The sequence below is a fragment of the Tamandua tetradactyla genome, chromosome 1 (assembly GCF_023851605.1).
Source record: "Tamandua tetradactyla isolate mTamTet1 chromosome 1, mTamTet1.pri, whole genome shotgun sequence".
NCBI lineage: Eukaryota > Metazoa > Chordata > Mammalia > Pilosa > Myrmecophagidae > Tamandua > Tamandua tetradactyla.
In genome coordinates, this window is record NC_135327.1 from 153219901 (window position 1) to 153233343 (window position 13443).

Below are 13443 nucleotides of genomic sequence, written 5' to 3' on the forward strand. Positions count from 1 at the left end.
AGCTTCCAACATTGCTCACATTTATTTTGGCAGGCTCCCTCTAGGTCTCCACCAGTGTTTCTCTGCATATATATCCTCTGAACTTCCAAGATACCAGCCAGCTAGGCATATCTTCTCAGCTTATGGAGTCCTAGCTCTTCAGGGCTCCTCTTCCATGTTTTTAGATCCTAAAATCACAATCTCTCCTTTTTTTGTCTCTTGAATCTAGCATTAGCATTTACTGCAAACTTAAAGTTTCCCTCTTACTTTCTAAGTTGTTTAATCCTGTCTAACCAACAACCTATATTAAAATTTTTCGGTTAAATAAACTAGAATAAATGATCTCTGTTTTCCCATCTGGATCTTGACTGTACAGTCTTAGAACCAAGTAATGTCACTATTATTGCCATATCTACTTGGATAGAGGAAGGACACTTGCCCCAAATAACTCAGGTATTAAAGCCAGATTGCCTGTGCAATGGTGGCTCAGTGGCTGAATTCTTGCCTCTCATGCCAGAGACCTCGGTTCGATTCCAGGAGCCTACCCATGCCAAACAAACAACAAAGAACATCAAACTACTAAAGGATCTGGTGTTTATTCAAAGAGCCATTTGTATATTTTTTCCTCCTGTGGGAGGCAAACTTAAAATTTAACTGTGTCCTTTGGTTATGCAGGCAGCTGCGTGTTCAGAGATTCAGTGGGCTGAGACCAAATTATGGCTTAGGTTCCCACATTTTAAAAAGAAATATTTAATAATATACATTATAATAGCTAACACATTGATAATAATTATTCTAAGTATTTTGCATGTACTAATGTATTTAATTCTCACAACAACCTTATGAAGAAGGTATTATTATTGCCCCTTTAACACATAAAGGAAAGAAGCAAAGAGCTTAACTAATTTGCCCAATTTAACATAGTAGCAAGGGATGGACATTGAGTAGCCCAAAGTGACCAGGTGGCAGTCTTAGATTCCAGTTCAATGGAATCATTGTTGTTTCTCCTGGTGGAAGCACTCCCCCTTTTGGAACTAAAACCTATAGACCAGCAGAGCTCAGGGTCTCAGGGAAAGGAAGCAAAAATTTTCCTAGTGGATCACTAGGGGTAATAGTGAGTGGTACCACTCCCATTTCAACCTCTTGGTTCCTGGACCAACCTCTTGGTTCCTGGATCCTGGCTATGGGAGAAGCAGCACCATACAGTGGACTCTGATTCAGAGCATATACAGCTTCCTGGAGAACATTTCCCCAGCCCATCAAGGTATTGCCACCTAGTCGGCACCATACTGAGTTTTCAAAAGGGCATTCTACAGTTCTGTCAATTCAGCTGCTTCTGGATGATGGGGAACAAGGTAAGACCAGAGATTCCATGAGCATGCCCATTCCTGAATTTCATTTGCTGTGAAGTGTATTCCTTGATCAGAAGCAATGCTGTGTGGAATACCATGATGATGGATAAGGCGTTCTGTAAGCAGAATGGTAGTTTTGGCAGAAGCGTTGTGTACAGGGAAAGCAAACCCATATCCAGAGTATGTGTCTATTCCAGTTAGAACAAATCACTGCCCCTTCCATAAAGGGAGTGGTCCAATGTAATCAACCTGCCACCATGTAGTTGGCTGCTCACCTTGGGGAATAGTGCCATAATGGGGGTGAGTGTGGTCTCTGTTGCTGGCAGATTTGGCAAGTCAGTAGTGGCTGTAGCCAAGTCAGCTTTGGTGACTGGAAGTCCATGTTGTTCAGCCCATGCATAACCTCCATCCCTACCACCATGACCACTTTGTTAATTAGTTCATTGGGCAGTGACAGGAGTTGCTGGGGAAAGAAGCTGACTGGTATCCACAGAACAGGTCATCTTATCCACTTGATTATTAAAACCTTCCTCTGCTGAAGTCACCCTCTGGTGTGCATTCACATGGGACACAAATATGTTCATGTGTTTAGCTCACTCAGAAAGGTATATCTACATACTTCTTCCTCAGACCTCTTTGTCACCAATTTTCCAATTATGGTCTTTCCAAGTCCCTGACCATCCAGCCAAACTATTAGGAACAGCCCGTGAGTCAGTATACAAATGCACCTCTGGCCAATTCTTCTTCCAAGCAAAATGAACAACCAGGTGCATTGCTCGAAGTTCTGACCACTGGGAGGATTTCCCCTGACCACTGTCCTTCAGAGACACCACAGAAAGAGGTTGTAGTGCTGCAGCTGTCCACTTTTGGGTGGTACCTGCATATCGTGCTGAACCATCTATAAACCAGGCCAAATTTTTCTCTTCTTCAGCCAATTCACTGTAAGGAACTCCCCAAGAGGCCACAGCTCTGGTCTGGGAAAGAGAAGGTAATGTGGCAGGAGTGGAGACCATGGGCATTTGGGCCACTTCCACATGTAACTTACTTGTGCCTTCAGGACCTGCTCTGACCCTATCTCGTATATACCATTTCCATTTTACAATAGAGTGCTGCTGCACACATCCAATTTTATGACTTGGTGGGTCACATAACACCCAGCTCATGATAGGCAACTCAGGTCTCATGGTAACTTGGTGACCCATGGTTAAGCGTTCAGTCTCTACTAAGGTCCAGTAGTAGGCCAAAAGCTGTTTCTCAAAAGGAGAGTAGTTATCTGCAGCAGGTGGTAAGGCTTTGCTCCAAAATCCTAAGGGTCTGCGTTGTGATTCTCCTATAGGGGCCTGCCAAAGGCTCCAAACAGCATCTCTATTTGCCACTGACACTTCCAGCACCATTGGATCTGCTGGGTCATACAGCCCAAGTGACAGAGCAGCTTATACAGGAGCCTGGAGCTGTCATAGAGCCTCCTCTAGTTCAGGTCCCCACTCAAAATTAGCAGCTTTTTTGGTCACTCAGTAAATGAGCCAGAGTAGCACACCCAAATGAGGAATATGTTGTCGCCAAAATCCAAAAAGACCAACTAGTCATTGTGCCTCTTTTTTGGTTGTAGGAGGGGCCAGATGCAGCAACTTATCCTTCACCTTAGAAGGGATATCTTGACGTGCTGCACAACACTGGAAGCCTAGAAATATTTCACTGAGGTGGAAGGCCCCTGTGTTTTTGTTGGATTTATCTCCCTTCCTCTGACACACAATTGCCTTACCAGTAAGTCTAGAGTAGTTGCTACTTCTTGCTCACTAGGTTGAATCAACATGATATCATCAATATAATGGACTAGTGTGATATCTTTCGGAAGGGAAAAACGATCAAGGTCCCTGTGGACAAGATTATGACATAGAGCTGGAGAGTTGATATACCCCTGAGGTAGGACCCTGAAAGTATATTGCTGACCTTGCCAGCTGAAAATAAACTGTTTCTGTTGATTCTTACTTACAGCTATTGAGAATAAAGGATTTTACAGATCAATAGCTGCATACCAGGTACCAGGGGATGTATTGATTTGCTTAAGCAATGACACCACATCCAGAACAGCAGCTGCAATTGGAGTTACCACCTGGTTGAGTTTACAGTAACCCACTGTCATCATCCAAGACCCATCTGTTTTCTGCCCAGGTCAAATAGGAGAGTTTTGAATGGGGATGTGGTGGGAATCACCACCCCTGCATCCTTCAAGTCCTTGAGAGTGGCAGTAATCTCTGTAATCCCTCCAGGAATCTAGTATTGCTTCTGGTTTACTATTTTGCTAGGTTGGGGCAGTTCTAGTGGCTTCCACTTGGCCTTTCCCACCATAATAGCCAATATGGGGATTCTGCCAGTTACTCAGTATGTCTATTCCAATGATACATTCTGGAACTTAGGAAATAACTACAGAATGGGTCCCACTGAACCCACTGTGAGATGGACCTGAGCTAAAACTCCATTGATCACCTGGCATCCATAAGCCCCCACCCTGACTGGTGGACCAGAGTGACGTTTTTGGTCCCCTGGAATTAATGTCACTTCTGAACCAGTGTCTAATAATCCCTGAAATATCTGATCATTTCCTTTTCCCCAGTGCACAGTTACACTGCTAAAAGGCCGTAGGTCTCCTTGGGGAAGGCTTGGAGGAAGAGTAACAGTATAAATTTGTGGCAGTGTAACAGGGTTCTCCCCCAAAGGGACCTGACCTCCCCTTCATTCAAGGGGCTCTGGGTCTGTAAACTGTATCAAGTCTGGAAATTGATTAAGGCGCTGTGATTCTGTGTTTTGGTAATTCAGGATAGACTTCTGTTCATTTGACCTAGAACTCTTTCATTTATGCAGCTCAAACAAGAAATTAGTAGACTACCGATCTATTGTTAGGTACCCCATGATTGACTAGCCAAGCCACAAATCTCTGTGAGTCATATAATTTTGACGCCTGCTTTGAGTTTACTGTCTATTATAATAGCCACGTTTACCCTGTCTTTGGCGATTAAGTTCTGTCACCTGGCTTCTCCCAACTCGGAATCTGGTCATCCCCATTGTGTTTAAGGATTCCAGCTCAGTGACAGCAGTTCGTACATTAATATCTGACCTACAGAGAAGTGCAACTACACAGTTCTTCAGGGATGATGGTGCTAGTCTCACAAATTTATTTCTCACTTTTCTTGTAAAAGGTACATCCTCTGGACATTCCTGGGGTGTAAGAGGAGGCTTTGCATGATAAATCCACTCTAACATTCCAGTTTCTCTAAGCCTCTGGATCCCCTCATCTGCATTATACCAGGGTAGTTCTGGCATTTCAACCTCAGGTAATGTTGGACAACTTTTGATCCAAGTATCAACCAACCATCCAAACAAACTGTTAATGCCTTTTCTAACCCCTCGAGCTATAACATTGAATGCAGACTCTCTGCTTAGTGGGCCCATATCAACAAATTCAGCCTGATCCAGCCTTATATTCCTCCCACCATTATCCCACACCCTTAAAATCCATTGCCACACATATTCCCCTGATTTCTGTCTATATAAATTGGAAAACTCATACAGTTCTTTCGAAGTATAACATGCCTCCTCATGTGTGATACTTTGCACCTCACCTTTAGGGGCCTATTGAGACTTTAGTCTAGTTATAGGTCTGGAAGAAATGAGGGGTGGTGGGGGTTGGTCATGAAAAGAATTAGAAGTCTCTTTCATGCCATTTGCTTCAGGTCATTCATTTGCAGTTTCATCTGGTGAAACAGGATTAATCACTCTAGGGCTAATCCCTTCAGGTGGAGGTTGGGTGGCCACCTCTTCAAGGCAGGCTGGAGGTGGGGTGACTGTGTCCTCAGGGCAGACTATTACAGGGTTATCTAGAGAAGACTCATCATGGCCTAGGGTTTCAACCTCACCCCCAACATCATTATCAATCCATATGTCACCATCCCATTTTTCAGGGTCCCGCTCCTTCACAGTCAATGCCCTCACTTTAAGGGCAGACACCATGCAACATTGAGATTTTAGTTTATGTTGTAAAGTTGCTACTCTAACAATAAGATTCTGAGTCTGATTTTCATAGATCTCAAGTCTATGGCTACAGGAAATAAAATTTTCCTTCAAAATACTCATAGAAACTTATACATCTGTCAGACGGCACTTAAGCTTCTTGTTTGAAGCCTTAAGCCCATCCCTTTCACCCCTTAATGTATATACAGTGTATCTAACAACAACCAGCCAACATCTCTATACCTCTTATTTCCACAAATCCCCATAAAGGTGTCAAAAACATTATCCCGCACAGCCTGGCTCCATACAAGTGAAGCATTAGGAGAATCGAATGGTGATATTTTGACTATCTTTTTGCCAACTCACTCCATGGATTGGGTGTGTCATTCCGATTATGGGAATCAGAGTCTTTAGTACCTTTGAGTGCAGTCAGAGTAGAAAACCTTTCATAAAAACCCATTTTCAAGATTCTGTTTCTTAAGAATCCCACTTCTGGCACCAAATTTTATTAGTTAGGGTTCTCTAGAGAAACAGAATAAATAGGAAACACTCACAAATATAAAATTTATAAAAGTGTCTCATGTAACCTTGGAAATATAGTGCACAAAATCCGCAGGGCAGGCTGTGAAGTCAGCGATTCCAATGGAAGGTCTTGACAAACTCTACAGGAGAGGTTTGCCAGCCAAAGCAGGAAGAGAGCCTTTCTCTTCTGAATCCTCCTTAAAAGGCTTCCAGTGATTATATTAAGGCTTCTGAATCCTCCTTAAAAGACTTCCAGTGATTAGTTGACACATGAGCCTGACCATGGCACCGTGTATGCCTTTCTGGAAAAATATGCTGTTATCACACACTTCTCTGAATTCCTTCAATTTATAACCCCTCCCCCCATAGAATGAGTAGTAAGAAACCACCCCATATGTCATAAGACTCCTTATAAGTGCATGATCGTATACACAATGATGTCTTTGTCTTGAGCCCCTGTATCTGGCCCTTATGATTTTTGCCTGATTATCGAGCATGTCTTGTGATTCTCTGACTTGATGCCATCAGAGCTACTGTCTCTATCTTGTGTAAATTCTCAGTAAGCTTAATGATGCAGTCAGTGCCTGTTTACTTCAGCCTTCATACCTGAAGGCCCAAGTCAGAACATAAAGAATATGAGATGTGCAAAAAAACACTTAATGACTAGCAAAATTTTCAAAAGAAATAGAATGAGAGAACAGAAGAAACAAGGGAGTTGAATAATGTTGGGTATCAAGATAGCTTTGAGAGCACTAGCACAACTATAATGTTTTGACCGAAGACGAAATCTGCTGCCCCCACCCTTTCCATCCCTGCCCTCATGTCTTTGTACATTTCTGTCCTGTTTTCAGAGAACTTATGGCTAAATACAGTTGATAACTGCTGCAATAGGAAAATGCAGATTTTTATAGGCTCATAAAGGAAAGACTTGAGAAGATTTCCTGAAGTTGTGATGTATAAAGGGAAACTGAAAAGAGGGCTGAGTATATGCAGACAGAGCATAGCAATTGAGGGTGTATGAACAGTTACCCTGCAGCACATGATGTATGTAGAATGTGGGAGAAAAAGTTGGAGATGCAGACAAACAAGATTATCCGGAATTACGGTTTTAAAGCTAAGCAGGTGAAAGTTCCTGGACAGTCACCAGTTAAGGCCCCTTTCCATTATCATGGTAAGGCAAAGAAAATGCTTTGTGTTCACTACACTGTTTCATTTTCCTCTTTTATCTCAGGAAGACTGCATTTCCCAGCTCTCCCCCTTAAATCTAGATGGGATCAACTGACAAGGTTCAGGCCAATGAAATACAGGTGTAAGTGATTATACTACTTTAAAATCAAGTGATCTGCTGCTGTTGGGAAAGTGGCAGAAAAATTTCCTGACTCTCTGGACCAGGAAAAGATCACCTGCCACCAAGAGGAGTGGGGACAGAAAACTCAGCCTCTCCTCTACCATTCTGTACTGATGCTAGGATAAAACTATCTGCTGCTGATAGAGAAGCCAGAAACGCATACATGCACAAGATCCTGCATAATATAAAAGATATCTGATGGCACTGGGGAGGGGCAGGGAATATGCATACCATCTCTCCCACCGAGAGAAAGCAGAGTTAGGCTGCTGTAGAGAATGGGAAGGAATGCTGCCTGCTTTCTACAGCTGACACTGTAGGAGGGAGTGATTGTCCACTACTGAAGGAGGAACCAGAGAAAACCTACTGTTTCTTCTGAGAAAGACCTCCTCTTGAGGCTCAGGTGCACAGGTGCTGTCTAATACTGGGATGGGGGAAAATTGGGAACTACCTCTTCCCCTACAACGAACCTTACACTGAATAACAAGTGACAATAATCTACACCTTTGAAAGGAGCAAGAGCAGGGAGGAAAATAGATAATGTGTGTAGGGCCTACTGAAGGCTAAGGGTAGAACAGGAACACAGAAAAATTTTCTGGCTCCCAATCACCTGCTCTATGCACAGCAGAGTAGAAGTCAATCACTGAAGTAATTTGAAGGCTGTGAAACCTTCAACTGTGAAACTACAGCAACCAAATCCAGGTAAATACTAACTACATTGACAACTTTACCCCCACATTCATGGTCTGATAGAAGAAGAGATGAGCCCATTTCTAAGTGGAAATATTTATCTCAGTCTCTGCAGTCTGGAATTCAATGAAAGATTTATAAGATACACAAGAAAGAATAAAAAAGCATTTCCAAGAGAGAAAGAAGTCAGCAGACCTAGATGTAGATGCTGGGATTATCAGAGAACACCTTTAAAATGATTATTAATATGCTTAAAATCTCATGGAAAAAGTAAATAACATGTATGAACAAGGAGGGGGTTCAGCAGAAAGGTGAGAATTACATGAGTCAAATGGAAATACTAGAATTGAAATACTTGTGTTCAAAGAGAAAGCATACCTTCACTGGTAATTTTAACAGGTTGGGCACAGCAGAGGAAATAATCAGTGAACTTAAAAACAAGGCAATATAAATTATTCAAACTAAAACATTAGAGAGAAAGAATACAAAACAGAGCATTAAGAATTACGATACCATATCAAATGATCTTACATAAGATGCCGAAAGAGAAGAGAGAGAGAATGGGTAAGAAGAAATATTTGCAGAAAGGATGATCAAGAATTTCAAAATTCATGAAAGCTAATCAACCACAGATACAAAAAGATCTGAGTATCCCAAGCTGGGTAAATATGAAAAAAAACGCACTCAAGCACATCAGCGTCAAATTTCTGAAAGCCAAGGTTAGAAGACTAGAATGCTGCCAAAGACAAATTCAATACCAAAGTAAAAAAGATAAAAATTACCACAAAGTTCTTATCAGAAGATATTCAAGCTAGAAGTTAATGGGCCTACATCTTTAAGTACTGATGGTAAAAACAAAAACACTGTCATCTAGAATTCTGTTCTCAGTGAATATATCTTTTATAAAGTAAAATGAAATAAATTTCTTCTAGGCAAACAGAAGAAGAAATGCTTTAGAAGAAATGTTAAAAAATTTTTTCTGGCAAGTGGAATATGGTACTAGATGGAAATTTGGATATATGAAAAGGAATAAAGAATGATGGAAATAGTAAATATATGGGTAAATATTAATGAAATATTTATTAATGTTCTCTAAAATATAATATTGATAATCTAAATAAAATGGTAAAATTGTTCTGAGGGCGTTTATACATAATGTGCACAAGTAAACTGTAAGACAAATAAGAAATCAATAATAAATAATAAATTAACTTAATAAATCATTATGTTAATAAAACACCTGAACAACACTAACAACCAACTTGACTTAAATGACATTTGTAGAACTCTCCCCAAATCAATGGCAGAATAATTACTTATTTCAGGAGCATCTTAAATGTTTACCAATATCCTGGCCATATTCTGGACCATAATGTAAATATCAATCAATTTAAAAGGATTTAAAACAGATAAAATATGACCTGTGACCACAAGACTAAACTACATATCAATAAAAGAAAGATATCTAGGAATCCTAATCTCCAAATGTCAGTTCAGAGATGGAATCATTAGGGAAATTAGAAAACATTTTGAAATGACTGAAAACAAAAATACATTATAAAATATTTGTGGGATGCAGAAGAAAGGAAATAATAAGGATGAGAAAAAGTAATTGAAACAGAAAACAGAAAAATTAAGAAATTCCATGCTGTGGAAAGCTGTTCTTGCAAACTATTAATAAAGTTGAAAATTTTTAGCTATATTGATGAAGAACAAAGAGGGAATACACAAACCACCAAAATTAAAAATAAAATAAGGGCATTACCACAAATCTTTGAGATATTAAAATGATAATCATTTTACTAGGCCTATATTTATTATAGAATATGGTACCAAAATTAAAAATTATCCATCCAAGCCTTAATAGCTTCACTGGAGAATTCTATCGAATATTTTAAAATAGTACCAATTCAACATAATTTCTTCCAGCAAATAAAAGGAACATGAATCCTTCCCACCTAATTCATGAGGCCAGCATTACTCTGTTACCAAAGCAGACAAGTTTACATGAAAAGAAAATTACAACCTACTTAGTTCTTGGACACAGATGCAAAAGTTCTTTACAAAATGTTCACAATTTAAATCCAGCAGTATATTAAAAAGGGCAACATATATAATAAAGTGGAATTTATCCCAGGAATGTAAGGTTAATTCAACGTTCAAAACTCAATCAGTGTAAAGGAGAGGCTGGCCGGATGAGGTGATTAGACTGGGGGCAGAAACTGGTGGGAGCTTAAGGGGTGCCGAGGGTAGTGCAAGACTCTTCAGCCAAGCATGTCAGCTGACACAGATGTTTCTCTGTCTTCATATGATGAAGATCAGGGGTCTAAACTTATCCAAAAAGCTAAAGAGGTACCATTTATCCCCATTGGAATGGCAGCTTTGCCGCAGTTACTGCATATGGATTATACAAACTGAAGAGCAGGAGAAATACTAACATGTCCATTCACCTGATTTGCATACATTTCACAGTCCAAAGCTTTGTCGTGGGAGCAGTGACTCTTGGTATGGGCTATTCCATGTATCACGAATACTAGGCAAAGCCTAAACTTTAGAAGAAGAGATTCTGTCTTGGTCTTATTGGTGATATTTGCTTTAGTTAGACACCTCAAATTGAGGTTACACATGTATGCTGAAATAAAATCATTTAGTAAGTTCAGACAATAACACAGTATTTTGAATATTGGCTTCCTTTCTTTCAGACTTGATTTGCCTGGTGACCAAATTACTGGTGATGAGTTCACTAACTAGGTCATTCAGGAAAGTCAAATTAGCACGAAAGAAATATGCCATCCAAATTATCTTGATGATAGTAAAATGTCCACATTCTTAAACTCTTATGATCAAATTAGTTTTTAAAAAGACAGCAGGCCAACTCTGAAGTACTTTGAATTGCTGCAGAATATCACATTGTTTGGTTGATGTGTGAGAGTGCTATTTACCCCAGTTAATGAAAATTTTTACTGCTTACCTTTGGACTGGTTTAGTATTTTGGTTTCTAGGACTGATTAACCCTTAAAGAACTCTTTCAGAAAAATGCACAGAATATAACATTGTAATGCCTTCAATAACTGAAAATGTGTATGTGTTTAAACTAAACCTAAAAACCTGGTAACAGAGCTGCTTAGAAGTAGTATTTATTGTAAAATCATCTTTATAAATAAACATAAGAATATCTTAATTGTGGACTTTAGTTTACCTCTTTTATAATTGTAGAATTATATTTTTACTGCTGTTATTAGAAATTTTTAAATGTCATCTTGAAATAGAAATATCTATTTAAAGTGCTAATCCAAAAGCAAATGAGGACTTTCAATGTGTACGGTATTTGTTTATTTTCTTTGTAAGATTCACAAATGCTAAGCAGAACACATTACCTGTATTGAAGGTGATTAGTGATTTATGAACAAGTTGGTTTGGCCAGGCATTATACACAACTTGATATACTACAGAATACATTGCTGCACTTGTGAAATTATTTTGTCTGATTTTACGTTCCATGGTGATAACATGGTAAATCCATTGTTATTAAAGTGAGTGAGCACACATACACATGCACAAACAAATACACACACACAATCAATTAGTGAAATTAACCGTCTTAACTAACTAAAAAATTAAAAACCGTATGATCATCTCAATAGATGCAAAAAAGCACTTGAGTGACCACCCATTTTTGTTTTTAAAAAAGCTGCCAACATCAACAAAAAACCTACATAATTTACACCATACTTAATTATGAGAGGTGTAGTAGGCTTTCTCCCTAAGACTGGGAAAAATGTAAAATGTTCACTCTCACTGTTTTTATTAAACATTGTGACTGGCATCGTAGCTAGTGTAATTAAGGAAAGAAAAAACAAAGTCGACAGATTAGAAAGAAGTAAATCTACCTCTCTTCATAGATGATGTGATTGTCCATGAAGAAAAATCCTAAGAAATCTATAAAAGCTACCAAAAAATAAGTTTATCTATCAATGTTGTAGGATGCACAATCAATATTAAAAAGTTTATATTTCTGTATACTAGCAATAAACAAGTGAAAATTGAAATGAAACAATTTCTCTTGTAATAGCACCAGACTATGAAATTCTTAGTGATAGAATTAGCAAAACATGTGCAAAAGCTGTACAGTGAAAAATAAAATGTATTTATGAAAGAAATTAAAGATCTAAATAACTGGAAAGCAATACTTTGTTTATGGATCATAAGAATGAATACTGTGAAGATGACAATTGCACAAACTAATCATTGGTTTCAGTGCAATCACAATAAAAATTGCAGTGGACATTTTTTCAACATAGTCTTTTCATCTAATAGTGCTGGAACAATTAATATCCATATATAAAAAATTAACCCTGACCTTTACCACACACCATACATAAAATTTAAATCAAAATAACTTACACATATAAACATAAGAAATAAAATTTTAAAACTTTTTAAAGAAGTAGAAGAAAATATAAGTAATGATGGAATAGGCAAAGGTTTTTTACACAGGATTCTAAAAGCATGAACCATTAAAGAAAAATGTTATAAAATGAACTCTATGATTATTAAAAACTTTTACTCTTTAAGACAGTTTGCAAAACTAAAATCCAAGCCAAGGAGTAGGATAAAATATTTGCATAGACTGTATCTGATGAAGGTTTCTATCCAGAATATACAAAGAACTTACCACTCAATAATAAGAAAAAGAACCCATTTTTTTAAATGGGCAAAATATTTCAACAGACACTTCAGCAAAGAAGATATACAAAGGGCAGATAACCTTGTAAGTTGCTGAACATCATTAGTTTTGATGAGGAGTAGAACAATTGGAAGTCATATACATATCTCTTAGGAATATAAAATGGTGTATCTTTTGAAAAACAATTGGACAGTTTCTTATAATGTTAAACACTGACTTACTGCACAGGCCAGCAATTCATCTCCTTCACATTTACCCAAAAGAAATGAAAACACATGCCCACAAAAAGACCTGTGTGTGAATGTTCATAGTTGCTTTATTAATAATAGTCCCAATTTGGAAACATCCCAAATGTCCATCACCAGGTTAATGGATAAATCAATTGTTTGTATCCATGTAATAGACTTCTACTCAGCAATATCACACAAAACACAATGCAATGAAGCTCTGAAGCATTACGCCAAGTGAAAGGATCCAGACACAAAATGCTATACACTATATGATTCTATTTTTATAAAATTTTAGATAAGGTAAAAATAAACAAATAAATCAGTGGTTTCCAGGGGTGGGGAATAAAGAGAGGCAACTGAGTGCAAAGGGGTGTGAGGGAACTTTTTTGCCTTTCTTTCTTCAGAGTGGAACGTGAAGTATGAGGGAGTGAGATGTGAAGCTAGAGAAAGGTAGGCATAGACAAGTTATGAGGACTCTGTGTGCCATACCAGAGACACAGAGAAATAATGGGTTCTCTACGTGCATTCCCGTGAGGACTGTGCTCCTCCCAAGTCCTGACCTGACAAGCTGCCAGCACTATTTTTCGTTCACAGCATGAGTCTAGCACAATAAGCTCAGTGTATGTTTGT

The 13443-nt window shown here is 38.6% G+C and overlaps 1 long non-coding RNA gene and 1 pseudogene across 5 annotated transcripts in view; both read left to right on the forward strand.

Annotated features, from left to right (window-relative positions):
• The window catches only part of LOC143644274 (uncharacterized), a 262187-nt gene that overhangs the window by 14409 nt on the left and 234335 nt on the right, over positions 1 to 13443 (forward strand). The window lies entirely within an intron of this gene.
• LOC143686988 (HIG1 domain family member 1A, mitochondrial pseudogene) lies at positions 10150 to 10451 on the forward strand (annotated as a pseudogene).